This window comes from Myxocyprinus asiaticus, chromosome 9 (assembly GCF_019703515.2).
Source record: "Myxocyprinus asiaticus isolate MX2 ecotype Aquarium Trade chromosome 9, UBuf_Myxa_2, whole genome shotgun sequence".
In the NCBI taxonomy this organism is placed as follows: domain Eukaryota; kingdom Metazoa; phylum Chordata; class Actinopteri; order Cypriniformes; family Catostomidae; genus Myxocyprinus; species Myxocyprinus asiaticus.
The window spans coordinates 6553700-6568298 of NC_059352.1; positions in this window are offsets into that span (position 1 = coordinate 6553700).

Below are 14599 nucleotides of genomic sequence, written 5' to 3' on the forward strand. Positions count from 1 at the left end.
GAGTGTATATACAGTATATATATATATATATATATATATATATATATATATATATATATATATATATATATATATGTGTGTATATATATATATATATATATATATATATATATATATATATATATATGTGAGTAAATATTGAATAAAATCAGTGTTCTTAATCTCAGTAATGTTTTGTACGTCTCATTTGCCATTATTAAAGAAATAGTTCACCCAAAAATTTAAATTCTTTCATCATTTACTCACCCTCATTCCATCCCAGGTTTTAGAAGAATATCTCAGCTTTGTTGTTCATTACAATGCAAGTGAATGGTGACCAGACCTTTGAAGCTCCAAAAATCACATAAAAGTAATCCATATGACTCCAGTGGTTAAATCCATATCTTTAAAAGTGATATGACAGGGTGTGGGTGAAAAACAGATTTAACATAAATCTCCACTTTCACTTTCTAAATGTGAAAGAATGTGAAAGTGAAAGTGGAGATTTATAGTAAAAAGGTACTTAAATATTGATCTGTTTCTCACCCACACCTATCATATCACTTTTAAAGATATGGATTTAACCTCTGGAGTCATATGGATTACTCTAATGTGGCCGTTATGTTAACTAAGTTAACTATACTTCAATGTGGCTGTTACGTTAACTATCCCTTAAGTTGTATTTTGTATAGCCTGGCATTATATGTCAATGATAACCCCGCTCTTTAGATATTGGTGTCAGCATCGTCCATGAAAAAGGCCATATCGTCCAAATATTTTTCCTTTTAACACAATTAAATCTTCTGTGCAAAGTATTGGGCCCATTCTTGTCCATCTAATTTGAGAACAAAGCTTCATTACAAACATAAGCATGAAATACAGAGTAGCCTGACAGCGTCTGGTGAACAGCTTGCCAATGTCAGACAGTGGCATTCAGCTGGCAGACTGCTAAACAGAGAATTCCAATCATCCAAGATGACGAATGGGTTGCCCAAGTCTGCTCAGAAGATTAATGTTGAATAAGTACCTGACTTCACAGTTCCCGGGCCACAGAGTAAGCAAGGCTACACATTGCTGCGTCCACAAATTGTTCAAAGCCATCCGGGCATCGAGGCGACTTCCTGCCTGGCCATATCCAAAAATCACAAAAATAGGCAATGCCCCTTCTGCATGAACGATTAAGAAAAATAATACATGGAGCCCCCCTCTGTATGGCACATACGAAAACGTACCAAAAACACTGGAGCACTTTGAACTAGGGATGTTTTCACAGCAGGGTGTAGGTGAGGTAATGTTTTAGTTGTCTTTGCGTAGCTTTCCAAATGACTGTTTATGCTAGGAGAGAGGTTCTTCCTCATAGCTGTGGAGTTTTAACTTTAATGTCACCAGGAAAGAGAATGTCACCATTTTTACGAATGAAATATTTGTGTAGTGTGTTTAACACCTTCAGCAAACAGCGTGAGAGGAGGAGAGGTGTGCCATACAAGGTGGTATTGTAGCTAACCTTTTGAGGAATTGTCCAAATGTTGTTCATCTTTATGTCACCCATCCCTGAGAAAACAAACAAGCAGTTAGCTGAATTCATATGGGATAGGTGATGCTGAGCAGAGCATTTTTATGACCAGCATTCAGTTCATGATGAAATAATTAGTGCTTCACTCAGATTCGAGTCAGTATTTTGTTTAAAGGTGATGCATATCATTTTTTGGAGGTTAAAATATTTTCTCCTATCTCAGCTTAAAATACAGAGACAACTATAAGTAAAATAATATGGTGCTTTCAAAACGTTACACTGTTTGTTTGAGCATTCCGGCCAGTGCAACACAGCAACTTTGGGTTTGTGTCGGAACTATCTGACCAATGAAAAAGGGGTAACGTGTGCAAGTGGACCAGAAATTACACACTTTTTATTATTATTATTATTATTATTATTATAATTATTATTAATCCCCTTTTTCTCCCAATTTGGAATGCCCAGTTCCCACTACTTAGTAGGTCCTCGTGGTGGCGCGGTTACTCACCTCAATCCGGGTGGCGGAGGACAAGTCTCAGTTGCCTCCGCTTCTGAGACAGTCAGTCCGCACATCTTATCACGTGACTCACTGTGCATGACACCACGGAGACCCACAGCATGTGGAGGCTCATGCTACACTCTGCAATCCACGCACAACTTACCACACGCCCCACTGAGAGCGAGAACCCCTAATCGTGACCTCGAGGATGTTACGCCATGTGACTCTACCCTCCCTAGCAACCGGGCCAATTTGTTTGCTTAGGAGACCTGGCTGGAGCCACTCAGCACACCCTGGATTCGAACTTGCGACACGAAAATTTTATTGGTGATTGCCTATGCAGAACATGCTGATATTTGTGGCTTGTTGTCAGGGCATTACTATGTGATTGCTAAGTTGTTCTGAGTAGTTTGTAGCATGTTGCTAGGGTTTTTTTTGGTGGTAGCTTACTGGTCCAAGTCAAGGGTGGTTCTAGTGTCAGTGGACATTCAGGGATCAACATATGGAGCCATCCTTTGATGAAATATAGAAATATAATAGACTTTACATTAAATGTCACATCTGTGAGATGTCATTTATATAGTAGCATTTTAAATATTACTGAAATTAAAACTAAAAAGGTCCCACTAACTTTGGTCACACAAAAGTTTGGCTTTCTGTTGTTCGATGCACATTGTTTACAATTGAGAGTTTTATATCATTGATCCGTCGGTCATTATAGCAGGCTGTAAATAGGCTAAAATAGGTGCTTATGAGAAAGGAATATTAGCTAGTTTTTCCAAAGTTTAAGAGTTCTGAAAAAAAAGGAAATGTCCTGGCTCGTGACTTAAAGGAATTGTTCACCCAAAAATGAAAATTCTCACATCATTTACTCACCCTCATGCCATTCCAGATTAATATAGCTTTCTTCTGCTGAACACAAACAAAGATTTTAAGAATATTTCAGCTCTGTGGGTCCTCACAATGCAAGTGAATGGTGACCAAAATTTTGAAGCTCTGAAAACCACATAAAGGCAGCATAAAAGTAATCCAAAAGACTCCAGTGGCTTAATATATGTCTTTTGAAGCGATCTAATTGATTTTGGGTGAGAACAGACCAAAATATAACAAAGTTTTCACTATACATCTTGACATCAGCAGTATCCTTGGCGATCATGATTTCAAGTTCGATTACACTAGCGCCATCTAGTGCTCTGCACATGCATCAAGCACTAGAAAAAGTAATCGAGTTTGAAATCATGATTGTGCTTAGAGACTGCAATAGCAAGGCGTACAGTAAAAAAGGAGTTATATTTTGATCTGTTCTCACCCAAAACCAATCAAATTGCTTCAGAAGACATGGATTAAACAACTGGAGTCTTATAGAGTATTGTTAAAATATTAAAGTAAAGCACTACTTCTGACATCACTACAAGATGATAACAACATTCTAAGCTTTATGGAAAACATTCGTGGCTTAAGCTCGGTAAGTCCCACCCATGGTCCAAGTCAAAAGAACCCGCCTCAAAGTCTCTATAAGGTCATTTTGTTTCAACTCAACCAGATGGCCCTGGCTCATAATTTTGTTACTGGTGAAAGATAAACATAAATTAAGATGAAAGCCAAAATATTAAATCAATATTTACTGAGTAATCCATTATTTTGAAGAGGGGGTCAAAATGAACATTTTCACCTATGATTCTGAAGCATAACAACAAGTTAAAAAAATAAAAACGTAGAAAGGTGGAAGCCTCATTGTTTTATTTTTACGCAGAGATAGGTAGGTGTATTACTAAAATCAATTGACTTAAGCACATCTTGTTGCATTATATGCCAATGGTGCACATTTTTGGAGTGCCTATAACTCTAGAAATATTAAAAATATCATAATATCCTTTTAAATTCTGGTTCAGAATGAACTTTCCTATTGTATCTTCATTTTTCATTTTCACCACTCTGTATGGTTAAATCCTAGAGATATGGGGCTCTCAATGTGTCGCCATCTGAAAATGATAACATTTTACCCATTTTCAGTGGTTGAAAATCAAATGTGGGTCTCATGGTATGAAGCTATGAAACAACCCTGTAACACTTTACAATAAGGTTCCATTTGTTAATATTAGTTAACAACATTAAATGTTAGTAAAAAAAAAAATTGGTCTCACTCCAAAAATGTTTCTTCAATAGCTTGGCTTTTCACAACTGTCTGCATCTAATATCACTCATATTCAACACATACACATTTTTAAAATCAAGTTGTACAAGTTAACATTAGTTAATGCACCATGAACTAATGTGAACTATGAACAACTGTAATTTATTAACAAAGATGAATACTGTAAAATATATATATATATATTTCATTGTTAGTTCATGATAACTAATGCATTAACTAATGTTAACAAATGTAACCTTATTAAAAAGTGCTACCAAAAACCCTATAATATTTTGACTCTGCCCATTTTGTAATAAATGTTTTCCATGAATTGCTCACCTGGATTTCCATATCCCTCACAGTAATACTCTTATACCTTAACCTCTCTTAACCCAACTATTGCTGGAGAGGGGTCATTTCAATCCCGGCTTGACTCAATGAGAAAAATGTTTCTTTCAGAAAACAAAATGGGCCTTTTTCCTCGAGTGAAGCGAGGGCTGCTTTCTCCTGCGTGTTTGGATTAATAAGAAGTGATTGATGAAGACAGGAGAGGAAACATTCGATTCCTGCTCCGGTCCCATTCCTGTGAGAAAAACCTTGGGAAAGAAAGCTATAAATAAGGGGTGTCGGTCCATGTGCGGTGGCCATCCTGCTCAGGCATTCCATGGGTTTGTGTGTGTGAGCAAGAAAGAGAGATTCGGAGTGTGTCAAGTGTGTGTTGTATGTGTGTACCATTTTGTCGGTATGTCAGTTTGGCATGAAGGAAAGAATGGCGACAAGGTTTGGAAACAAGGCAAGGAAAAAACTAATCATGCACAACAAATATCAATAGTTAAGACTGAAGTTAGCTAGTTTCTGCAGAGTTAGTCGATTTAAACACTCGGCAGTAAAAGTCAAGTACTTTCAGCGCTACTAGTGTCACAAAACGGAATTGCAAGAATAATGATGGTTTTCAAACAGGTTTGCTCAACCCCTGTTTTCCATTGGTCGGAAAACAGACAGTCCCACCCCAAACTCATGCCATTATATGAGTCAATGTTTCTGTGATAGGAAATATTGTAACATTGAAAAAAATTATACATCTTTAAGTGAGGTCATGTGGCACAACAATTTATTGCTCAAATGTTATTTATACAGCCATATAGAACACACAGTAATGCATTCAACAAGGTCAATGAATTGAAACATAGGCTAAAAAAAGCTTCTTTTCTATATAAATCTATATTTCTAACTCCACTATTTTAGTCCTGAATTGCCCAGAAACGCATCATTTGTGCTATAAGGTTTACAGACCACACAGGAACTGCAAAATATATGTAAATATACAGTATCCACAGTCAGTTACGAGTCATAAAAGCATGAGGAGGCTGTTGCTTCAGCTTGGTCTGCTTTAAGAGAACACAATGTTTTTGTAAATGTTGACTTGTCCGGAGAGCACTTCCATTTTTTTATTTATTTGGCTTTTAATACAGCTGCAATTATCTTGAAACCTCGAAAGCACAATCAACAAGGATACCACACCAATCACGTTTGTCATTTTTCCTGGCCAAAATATATATATTGTAGACAGTATGACTAAGAAATACACTGATGAGCCAAAATATTATGACCACCTGCCTAATATGCTGTTGGTCCTCAGTGCGCCACCAAAACAACGCCAACCTGCCTAGACATGGACACTACAAGACCCCTGAAGGTGTGGTATGTGGCACCAAGACACTAACAGCAGATCCTCAAGTCCTGTAAGTTGCGAGGTAGAGCCGCTGTGGATTGGACTTATTGGTCCAGCACATCCCAAAGGTGCTCAACCGGATTGAGATCTGGGAAATTTGGAGGCCAGTGCAACACCTTGAACTCTTCATCATGTTCCTCAAACCATTCCCGAAAAATGCGTGCAGTGTGGCAAGGCGCATTATCCTGCTGAAAGAAGCCACTGCCATCAGGGAGTACCACTGCCATTAAGGAGTGTACCTGGTTTGCAACAATGTTTAGGTAGGTGGCACGTGTCAAATTGACGTCCACGTGAATGGCCGGACCCAGGGTTTTCTAGCAGAACATTGCCCAGAGCATCACACTCCCTCCACCGGCTTGTCGTCTTCCCATAGTGCATCCTGGTGCCATCACTTCCCCAGGTAAATGGCGCACATGTACACGGCCATCCAAGTGATGTAAAAAAAAAAACTGTACTCATCGGACCAGGCGACCTTCTTCTACTGCTCCAATGTCCAGTTCCGATGCTCGCGTGCCAATTGTAGGCGCTTTTGGTGGACAGGGCTCATCATGGGCACTCTGACCGGTCTGCGGCTATGCAGCCCCAATGTGTGTTGTGACATTCCTCCCGTAACCATCATTACATTTTTCTGTGACTTGTGCCACAGTAGACCTTCTGTCGGTTCGGACCAGACGGGATAGCCTTCATTGCCCTCGTGCATCGATGAGCCTTTGGCGCCCCAACACTCCTTCGCCGGTTTGTGGTTTGTCCCTCCTCCGACCACTGTCGGTAGGTACTCACCACTGCTGATTAGGAACACCCCACAAGCCTTGCCGTTTCAGAGATGCTCTGGCCCAGTCGTCTGGCCATAACAATTTGGCCCTTGTCAAAGTCGCTCAGGTCTTTACTCCTGCCCATTTCTCCTATTCTATATTTTCTAAATTGAAAATGTATTTGTTTAAACATTCAAATTTAAAAATATATTACAAAATAATATACACCAGTGTCATTGGTTCAATTTCCAGGAAACACAAATACTGATAAAATGTATTAAATATACTGTAGGTTGCTTTAGCAACTCCCTAATGAATAAATATGTAAATTCAGTGATAACGTACCAACAAAACAGTGGATAAAAGCAATTTTGGCAAAACTTTACAATAAGGTTGTATTCATTTACATTACTTAACACAATAATTAACACGAACTAGCAATGAACAATTACAGCATTTATTAATGTTGTTAATGTTAAAGTTTTTTTTATTTACAAGTTGTAAATGTTAACATTAGTTAATGCACTATGAACTAACATGAACAAACAATGAATAATAGTATTCTGATAAATTAACTGTACCCAAGATGAATAATTCCTGTAAAAAAAGATCTAATGCATTAACTAATGTTAATAAATAGAACCTTACTGTAGTGTTACCGCAATTTTTTACTTTTCTTGACATTTATTTTTTAAATATGTTCAGGACAATATTTACTTTATATATTTTGATTTTAAATAAACAAACAAAAAAAAAATCATGAAAAATAGACAAAAATTCTGTATATTAAAAATGTACATATTTTAAACAATAACGATACATTTTCAAGATATATTTTTGGCCGATGTTTCTATATTTTAAAATACATCAAAAAAACATATCCAAAAATAGATATATTTGCCATAGCCTATGGGAAATAGAAAACCTCTCCATAAAGTCTAGTTGTCCATATCATAAAAAGAAAGAACTCAGCACATGTGAAGTTGAAGGGTTAGCACATAACATTATATTTCACTCAAGAGACGCAGAAGTAGGTGAAACAACAAACTCGGGCCTAATTAGCTGCCCTGTGTGTAAAGTTTAATCTTAGAAAAATAAACCCCCACCATAAAGTGGCTCTAGAGTTGAGGGGTACAGCCGAGCGAGGTAGGGTGGAGGTGTACCCACAAGCAAAGATTTCCTGAGTTCAGAGGGGTTGCAGATTTCATGCTAAAAATGCTTTCAAATGGATTCTTTTTTGTCACCACTGATGTAAACAATCAAACAAGTGTTGCAGACGAACATCTTGTTCTTGACAGCTGTGCTAACAAATTAGCATAACAAACTACAGCTGGATAAACTTGTTCTGAAGCTGTTATAACACTAATTTAAATGTGCAAGTGCAAACACGATATGCACAAATTATTAAATGGATCACATATATCAATATTGTTTAATGATATTGTTCTCAGCATCAATGAATAACAGGGCTAGAAAAGCCTTTTTAGAGCATTAAATTAAATTTGTATTTTATAAACTGCCTGTAGTTAGCATTAGTAAAAAGACATCAGGTCTGTTTGATCAAGACTACATTTAAGGGATATTTCACCCAAAAGTGAACATTCTGTCATCATTTACTTACACTCTAGTCATTCCTAAGAAGACCCTTAGAGGACAGGGAGGGAATTTGTTTTCTCAAATAAAATTAAAATTTTGCATTCCCTCCCAATAAATTAACCATGGTTTTATAACAATAGCCATAGTTGAACTATGGTATTTGTAGTAAAACCATCATAATAAAATATGAAATGAAAATTATGGTAATAAAATATAATAATTTGTGGTAACTATGGTTTAACTGCAAATACCATAGTTCAAATAGTAGTACAATTCATGGTTAACCCTAATGAAAATGAAGCATGATTTGACTACAGTAACCATAGTTAAACCATGGTATTTTTTAGAAAAACAATGGTAACCACAAGATTAATCATGGTTACAACAATATTAGGCTACTATAGTAAAACCATGGTTTCCGCCAAAAAAAACGTGCTCATGGCAGTCATGTTTACTACAATATTACTATAGTAAAACCATAATTAATTGTATTTAAATCATGGTTTCAGCCACAAAAAAAAAAAAAAAAAAAAATATATATACTACAGTTATGATTACTTTAATATTACTATAGTAAAATCATATTTAATTGTATTTAAATCATGGTTTCAGCCAAAAAAACAAACAAACCAAAAAAAAAAAAAAAAACAAAAAAAAAAAAACACTACAGCTATGATTACTTTATGACTATAGTAAAATCATGGTTAATTGCATTTAAATCATGGTTTCAGCCAAAAAAACAAAACAAAAACAAAACAAAACACAATATTACTATAGTAACACCATGGTTTAAAAACAAAAACAAACAAACAAAAAAACTTCCTACAGTTATGATAACTTTAATATTATTAAAGTAAAACCATGGTTAATTGTATCCAAATGATGGTTACTACAATATTAGGTTACTATAGTAAAACCATGGTTTCCACTAAAAACATACTACAGTCATAGTAACTACAATAGTATTATAGAAAAACCATGGTTAATTTTATCCGTTCTATGTTTTTCGCCACCACAGTGAAATTTTTAAAAATGTTGTCACTGCTCTATTTCCCATATAATGAAAATGAATGTAATGTGTATACTGCCTGACGTCTCCTTTTGTTCTCCACAGAAGAAAGAAAGCCATTCAGGTTCAGAACAACACGAGGTGAGTAAATGATGACAGAATTTTCATTTTTGGGTAAACTATCCCTTTAGCAAGTTGTTACATTTTTATGTAAGATTATGACGAGAAACATTTATAATCTCATATGTATAACAAAAGAAAAGTCATTTGGAAATGGCGAGATACGCCAAGACTCTCTCCAACTGTTGGTGTGAGGTGAAGAGGGGTTAGCACAGGCCCTAATGCTTTTTTAATTGGTTGACTTCAAATTTGCATTATATTATAGCTCTCAGAAACAATCGCTGCAGGGAATCATAAACAGCAAAACACTGGCAACAAATCCCAACGCTCTCTTGAAAGTCAAATCTCGGAACTCGGCATGCTGTGTAAGGTTGGCCAAAGTTATGGCAAGGATGTTTGGCAGGGGCAGTATTGACACTAGAGCTACTCACAACATGCCTTGTTGAATCTTGGAGTGCTATGGGTTTCAGTTCATAGCAAAAGGTCATTCAGGTCCACCCAGTTTCCCAAGTGAGTATATAAGGGTATCACTCAACTATGTGGCATTGAGACTAAGTATTTTTAGAAGTGGTCCAAATGCAACGTTTTGCTTCTTATCAACCTGCAAACTGGATCAAGACTATATTTGGCCCGGTGACTTGAATTCAGATTATGATTTGGGAAGAATTCAGGAAGTAGATTACAATTAGACAGAGGAAGCTTTTCACAAATACTGTGTGAAATTCAAGGACCCACAAGATATCGGTACTGATCTTGACTTGCCTTTTTTTCTTGTAATTGCTCAATATGTTGTTTGACGGAGCTGTAATCAGATTAGATTACCTAAAATTAGTAATTTTAAAGATTTTAGAGCAAAATGACAGCAATTGAAGAAGAAACACGTGTCATACATCTCTTTTGGAGCATAGTAAATTTAAAAGTTTATTTATGACAATATGTTTAAAATTTTGTCTGGTGGCGTGTACATTAGTATATACACATTAAATGTATACTGTATACTGACATTATAGTGTTTATTTATTTATTTATTTATTACAGTGTGTTACAATTATCACATACCTCTAATTATACAGTTTGGGTGCTGAATTTAACATTATTAGGGGATCAAGCGCTTAGTGCTGAAACCCTATTGTAATTGTAATTATTAAGATTTTTATTATTATTATTATTATTATTATTATTATTATTCCACCATAAAACTGATCGGGCAGAGCAAACCATAAGGCCTAGAGACTTGAAACTTGGTCAGATGGTAGTAGTATTGCTCGCTACTCAGAAACACGGACTCGACGAAATCGGTCAATAGGGGGCGCTACATCCATCAAAAACGCGAAACTGCTCATAACTCCTAGACCGTTTGTCGTAGACTCAAGTGCTTTATACTCATTTCCGCCTATAAAAATTCCGCCATCTTGGATTTTTCCTACTTTTGCGAACTAGTCCTAGGTTTTTCGTCCGATCGGGAACAAACTAGTGCCAAAAGATTCTATGGAGTCTCAATATCAGAAGTTATCAAAAAAAGTTTGAACTTACGACTCGAGCTAGCTACGGTATGAAAACATTGGAAGTAGGAGTGGCCAATTTTACGTAAATGCTTATAATTCTTGAAGGAAATGAGATATCTTCACCAAACTAGAGGTCAATCTTTGGTCAGCCAGAAAAGTTGGCGCAGTTTTGCCACATGGTGGCGCTATAATACCAAAAAAAAACATGAAATTGGCGGTAACTATGAAACCGTTAATCCTATTGACTTCAAAATTTGCATATATTGTCTTTGTCTCAGCTGACATCATTGTCTGTATGGACATTCACGTATGTTGAAAAACATGGCCGCCTTCGGCCAATCAAATTTAAGAAGCTATTACACAAGGTTAACAATGACTGACTTGGTGGACTTATTTGACTCTTGGTCTGAGAGGGTTGTGCAAAGTTTAAAAAAAATCGGACACTAGGTGGTGCTATCACGATTTTTGTAGGTGTTAATGGTTGTATATAATGCAGTGTTGTGAAAAAACACAAGTAATATATATCACCTGATAGCTCTTCTCATTCTAAATAACTTTGCCTCAAGAAACATTGGTGTCTGTCAAACCATTCGGTATATTTCAGATAATGTTAAAAACCTACTTTTGTGAACTAGTCCTAGGTTTTTCGCCCGATCGGAACCAAACCAGTGCAGATATATACTCTGGAGTCTGATTATCAATAATTATCAAAAAAAAGTAGAAATTTCGACTTACGGTCATGAAGGGGTGCCAAAACGTTCGAAAAGGGTGGGCTATTTTTACTAAAATGGCTATAACGCCCGAAAGAAATGAGATATTCTCACCAAACTCAGTACACCTGTGTATCAGCTCAATCTGAGGTCACAGTAAAAAAACCACTTGGTGGCGCTATAACAGGAAAAAACTTGAAAACAGCTCTAACTACGCAACCGTTAGTCTGATTGAGTTGAAAACCGGCATGCAGTGTCTTTGTCCAAGGCGCCATGACTGTCTATGAGGACATTGGCGTATCTCAAAAAACATGGCTGCCCTCGGCCAATTAATTTTGAGCACCTATTAGACAAGGTTAATGGAGGCCGATCGGCACAAAACTCAGAGGGCCTGTTCGACTCCTGGCCCTAGAGGTCTGTGAGAAATTTGAAAGAAATCGGTTAATGGATGGCCCTAACGAGTTTTACGCCTCTGTAATCACGTGGTGTTTCACACATACACACAAAGTGTCCCAATTCAAAGGCTGCATCCTTTGAAGGACTCTGACTTCAAATCCCATGCCTTCGAAGACCGCGAAGGTCAGACTGAGCATTGTTAATTGGGACAGTCTAGCCTACAGAGGACTGTTCTTATCGCCTAACAACTGTGACAGCTGCTGAGTGACTGTAACGTTTGTACTGGACTTTTTTGAAAGTTATATTAAACTGTCTGAAAACAAAACAGGGTTCACAAACTGTCTAAATATTTTCACCATGGTCCATTTCTGTATATAATAAAGAGTGTAAACTATATATAATCGCATCTTAGTAAGATATAAGTCAACATTTGAACCACTTTAAAGGTTTTTTTTTTGTTTACTTTTTTTACATTTGTATCATTAGATACTTGAGTAAGTTGAAACCCAATACTTATGTTTAAAAGTGTAAAAAAATCCTGTCGTCACTGGCGCGCAATGAATTCTGGGGTAGGCAAGGCCGCGAAGGATCCATCTGTTGTATCCTTCATTTCACAGGAAACGAAAGATGGATTTGGAGGCCGCATTTGAATGAGCCTTCGAATTAGGACAGCTTTGTTTGCGCAGCAGTGACGCAATCGGCCTTCGAATGCGACCTTTGAAGGATGCAGCCTCTGAATTGGGATGCAGCTATAATTCATATCATTTGTTAGATCTCCACATACTGAACAACTTTGCCTCAAGAACCACTGCTGTCAATCAAATCATTCATTAAATATTCACGATTATGTAAAAAAACCTACTTTTGTGAACTAGTCCTAGGTTTTTCGCTCAACCTCAGTAAAACCAATGCAGTACAATTCTCTGGACTCTCTAGGTCAATAATTATATTTAAAAAAATGTTGAACTTTACCCTTTGGGTAGCTATAACAGTGTCATTTAGAAAATGGGCATGGTCAAGTGTACAAATAAGCCCATAATTCCTAAACAAAAACTCAGAACTTCACGAAATTAGGTGAGCACATGCCACATATGATTCTAAACAAGCACGCGTACTTTTATGGAGATCGGACCATAGGTGGTGCTATGAGCTTTAAAAAGCTTTAAAAACCATGTATTTCCTTAGTAAATTGCCTGTATTGGCTGTAAATGGTCTATTCCATCTATGGTCTATGTGGTTACATGCTTGCTACATAAAACATAATACCTTATTACGCATGTGCTTAAACCGCTTGAACCCCATTAATTATTGCTCACAGCTATATTTCTATGTGCATTTCCAATTCAATTGTATCCGAATCAATTATCTCATAAATGTAACTGACACATTTAATGATAACTGACATGTCAAAGATGTTTAAGGTTAAATTTAAAATCTTCAGGCTAAACATTTTCTCAATAAATGAACAAAAACCAACAAGTGCAGCAATTATAACCTTTGATATTTATATTAAATGTAATTGCGCTTATGATAGATTATATACAGTTATCCAACAATACTGTACCTACCAGCTCACATTTCAGACACATAGCCATTAAATAATTAAATCATCAGGCACTTTAATGTAACAGATGTTTGAACAAATAAGGTTAAAAGGATAGTTCACCCTAAAATGAAAATGCTCTCATCATTTACTCACCCACATGCCATACCAGATGTGTATGACTTTCTTTCTTCTGCAGAACACAAACGAATATTTTTAGGAATATCTCCACTCTGTAGGTCCATACAATGCAAGTGAATGGTGACCAAAACTTTGAAGATCCAAAAAGCATATACAGGCAGCATAAAAGTAATCCATATGACTCCAGTGGTTAAATGCCCAAAGTATGCTTCGGTCAGATGCAAACGCAGTGTCCACGTACAGAACAAGTGACACAAATCTCATCATCAACAGAGTGATCTAGCACTGAATGCGCAGCCTGATTTTAGTGGGTCCACAAGGTGGCAACACTTACATTTTGAGCCATTGCTGTCACGAAGAACCACTAGAAGAAGATGTAATCAATGCTAAACATCAGGAAATGAAAGTAAAAACAACAACAGTTGATGTGCAAGTCAAGAGCGCGTATGTGAGGAGGTCTGTAGATACCTGCATTTGTAACTCCTGTCTGAAGGAATATAAAGACATCTTTATGGGTCTAAAATCCTAAACAGAAAGTCCGGTGTCTCAGCAGCCATAGCGCGCATGCGCTAACCGCCTGTGTATATGTGCGCACAGTTATATGGAGTATACTTTGACAGGCTTGCGTTCGACTGTACACAAACGCTGAGCGTTCACGTCAAAATGGAAGTATACCTAGGACTTAAATCCATGTCTTCAGAAGTGATATGATAGGTGTGGGACAGATCAATATTTAAGTCCTTTTTTACTATAAATCTCCACTTTCACTTTCACATTCTTCTTCTTTTATTTTTTGTTGATTCTCGTTCTTTGTGCATATCACCACCTACAGGGCAGGGAGGAGAATTTCTAGTAAAAATGGACTTAAATATTTATCTGTTTCTCACCCACACCTATTATACCGCTTCTGAAGACATTAATTTAACCAGTGGAGTCGTATGGATTACTTTTATGCTGCCTTAATATGCTT